At 44.4% G+C, this 3,886-nt stretch overlaps 1 pseudogene; it reads left to right on the top strand.

Moving 5' to 3' along the window:
- The first annotated feature begins 887 nt into the window (after positions 1-887).
- On the top strand, positions 888-1,176 carry LOC133229265 (small ribosomal subunit protein eS27-like; annotated as a pseudogene).
- The last annotated feature ends 2,710 nt before the right edge of the window (positions 1,177-3,886 follow it).

Below are 3,886 nucleotides of genomic sequence, written 5' to 3'. Positions count from 1 at the left end.
CAAGGAGCAAGTGTCTTTTAATTGCATGGCTGCAGTCACCATCTGCAGTGATTTTGGAGCCCAAGAAAATAAAGTCTGTCACTGTTTCCATTGTTTCCCCATCTATTTGTCATAAAGTGATGGGACCGGATGCCATGATTTTAGTTTTCCAAATGTTGAGTTTTAAGCCAACTTTTTCACTCTCCTCTTTCACTTTCATCAAGAGGATCTTTAGTTATTCTTTGCTTTCTGCCATAAAGATGGTGTCATCTGCATATCTGAGGTTATTGATATTTCTCCCAGCAATCTTGATTCCAGCTTGTGCTCTGCTTTAGCTATTGGTAAAAACTGCACCAAATTCTACATTTCCCAGTATTTCCTGATTTCTGTGACCTTAAAGTAGTTCTTCATAGGGTCAGAGACTTTGTCAATTGACACATGAATCTTACAGAAGTTACACGCAGTTGTAATATTCCTCCCCACTCCACCAAAAAAAAACAAAAACAAAAACAACCTACAGCAAAGCCTCAGGAAGTATCAGGCTGGGAGATTTGTGGAATGTGGTTCCTTGAATCTCCCCAGTTCTTCACAGGAGACAGGCCTGGTGCAGTGGCAATGACATGCTACATGACCATGGCCGTCCTCTCAGATAACAGGAAGCCCCAGCTAGAGACCTACAAAACTTCTCATCAAGCACCCAACTCTAAAACTTGATCCTAGGGTCCTTCTTGGTGGTCAAGACTCTGTGCTTCCCCCTGCTGGGGGCATGGGTTTAATCCCTGGTTGCGGGACTAAAATCCCACATGCTGTGCGATGCAGCCAAAATAACAAACAGAAAAACCCTCTATCCTACTTTTCATAAAGTTATAAGAAGACCTTTCTCGTGGTGATGATCTCCCAACAAGAACATGCCTCTCACAAAGGGTGTCCTTCATCCCTCTCCAGAGGAGAAGAGGAAACACAAGAAGAGGCGCCTGGCACAGAGCCCCAGTTCCTATTTCATGAGTGTGAAAGGCCCAGGATAGTGCACAATCACCACCATCTCCAGCCACACACAAATAGTAGTTTTGTGTATTGGCTGCTCTACTGTCCTCTGCCAGCCTACAGGAGGCAAAGCTTACAGAAGGATGCTCCTTCAGGCCGGAAGCAGCACTAAAAGTATCCTGTATCAAGATGGGTGGGAAACCATCCCCATAAACACAGTTTGGACACACACACAAAAAAACAGTTATAAGAAGAGAAAAAGCCTTCAGCAAGCTCTATCACTCGGCTAAAATAGATTCCAAGCACAGTTCTCAGTACGCCACATCACCTTTGCCCCACTGAGCAAAGGTTGCTGAATAATTACTAGACACCACATGTGTGGTTGCTTCGCAGTTACATCCTGAAGACAAGCACAAATTAAATCGCTTCAGTACTTGGGAGGGGATGAGCCCAGCAGGACTGGTCAGGGCCTCCCACAGAGCTCTAGTTAACAACCGGTTGATTGGGACATACAGGACCTGTGATACTATGCTAGCATGGTCAGACATCCTTTACCAAAGGGTTGCACTGGGCTCTCTGTAGAATAATGCTGTGAGCCAGAGAAGGACTTTCTGATTTCATATGTAGGATTTTCTTATGTTCACTGAAAGAGTAACTTTTCCTATCTTAACTCCTACCTTTAGAGAAATCAATTTGGTCTGGACAGGGTACAATCTCAGGAACATTTTGCTTGCAATTTGAACTCAATTCAATCCAATTTAAGTAAAATCGGAACAAAATTTAAAGAACTTTGAACACTTAAAAAAAAAAAAAAGAATACTGAAATAACTCAGAGAGTTGAGGCATGATTCTTAGGATTTATAGCAGTTCTGAAGACCTCAGTGACTGGAACCAGGCACTCAAACACTCAACACTGTCTGCGGTTCTTCTGGATCTCATTCTGCTACCTTGAGCATATTGATTTTATTCTGTTTTACTATAGAAAGTAGGCTCTTTCTTTGTGGTGGGAAACAAAGTTTTAGCCAGTCCTGGGCTTTCATCACGCCTGAAGGAAAAGGGGCTTCTCTCATCCACTACAAGGTTAAAAAAAATCCTGGGGCAGGACTCTGATGGGTTGGGTTTAAATCATGTTTCCAATCCTTGGATGAATTCTTGAAGCTGAAAATAAGAACCATGATTGGCTCAGACTGGTTGCAGGTCCACCCCTGAGGTTAAGGGGGTAGATTCCGTTACCCTAAAGAAGGGTGTGGGGTCACTGTGCTCCAGGCAGCTACAGTCCAGTGTGTGCTAAGTACTGTCTGACTCTTTGTGACCCTATGGACTGTAGCCTGCCAGATTTCTTTGTCCATGGGATTCTCCAGGCAAGAATACTGGAGTGGCTTGCCATGCCCTCCTCCAGGGGATCTTCTGTACTCAGGGACCAAACCCACACGTCTTACGTTTCCTGCATTGGCAGGCAGGTTCTGTACCACCAGTGCTACCTGGGCTTCCTGGGCACCTATACCAGTTTGTACCATTCCCCCCTTCCATTGTCTCCTTTACTCTAACATAATTCCTTTAGCGGGAAAGGACTACCCAGGAAGTCAACCTGGCCCAAAGAAAGAACTCTGAAAGCTTCCTCTTCATCTTGCTGTAGCTAATGTTGGCCATCAGGATGGATGGTCTTGTTGCTTTGTGAGGTACTATGGTAGGTTTTATGTCTGAAGCATAGGTAGGCTTCTGGAAATTACCTGAAGGTAAGAAAAAGAAATCAAAACTTCTTGGAAAACTGTAAAGTGCTATTTCCATTGTGATCAGGGGAATACACATAGGCAGACAGCCTCACATTTAGAAAAAGCTTGTCATCTTTAACATAAATTTAGAGGGCACTATCTTTGAAAAGTATTGTTTCTACTAGAAAAGGAACATGGGACATGTTTAATCCCACAGTTATCCACCAGGAAACTGCAAGAATGATGAGGGTGCATAGGTTCACATTAGCCTGGCATGGAGACTTCAAATGAGTGATTGGACCTGTAGTGCAAAGCTCATCTTGGCTGCCCTTGAAGTCTCCCAATTAAAAGAGTGGATTGCCATAGCTATTGTGTCCTTGAGTTATCCAAGCGGGGTTCAAGGACAAAGGATGGGGTGAGGTAGCAGTAAGGATTTGACTTTGAAAGACTAAAGAACTAAGCCATTCTTAGAAGTGGCAAGAGGAGACTGAAGTTCAAGCAATGGAGCAAAGTTAGGAACTAAGATATTTTCACAAGAGGACACTTACAGAGGACTTACAATGTTTTCCCTTGGGCTGTGGGAAAATGATAATTTGTCTCCCCATTTTTCTTCTCCTCCTGTATTATAAACCTCCCTAGTTTTCACTGGATGCTTCCCAGGTGGCACAGAGGTAAAGAATCTGCTTGCCAATGCAGGAGATGCAAGAGACATGGGTTCGATCCCAGGGTGGGGAAGATCCCCTGGAGAAGGAAATGGCAACCCATTCCAGTATTCTTGCCTGGAGAATCCCATGGACAAAGGAACCTGGAAGGCTGCAGTCCATGGGGTTGCAAAGAGTCAGACACAACTTCGTGACTGAGCATGCTAGTTTTCACCAGCCATTTAATTAAGCATATGAGATACACACAAGTTCTGCATTGGTGTTATGGGGAATCAAAAAGAAGAGCCACAGAAGGAAGTGTGATTTTATATCCTTCCATGGAAGGATAAGGCAGAGAAGGATAAGGCATGAGAAAAGGAATACTAGATCATTCAGGTGGGAACCAGGATGAGAATCAAAGCAGAGCTGGGGGCCATGGGAAGCAGCAAGTGACTCACAGAAGCAGCTGCAGAGGGTGACTCAGGAGCAAATGCGAGGCAAACATCCTTTCTCTGAAAGAGTCTAGGGGAAGGTGACTCAGGTTGAGAAATGGGAATGGCGGGGGTGGGG

This window comes from Bos javanicus, chromosome 17 (assembly GCF_032452875.1).
Source record: "Bos javanicus breed banteng chromosome 17, ARS-OSU_banteng_1.0, whole genome shotgun sequence".
Classification (NCBI taxonomy): Eukaryota; Metazoa; Chordata; class Mammalia; order Artiodactyla; family Bovidae; genus Bos; species Bos javanicus.
This window is presented reverse-complemented; position numbering and strand designations above follow the sequence as displayed.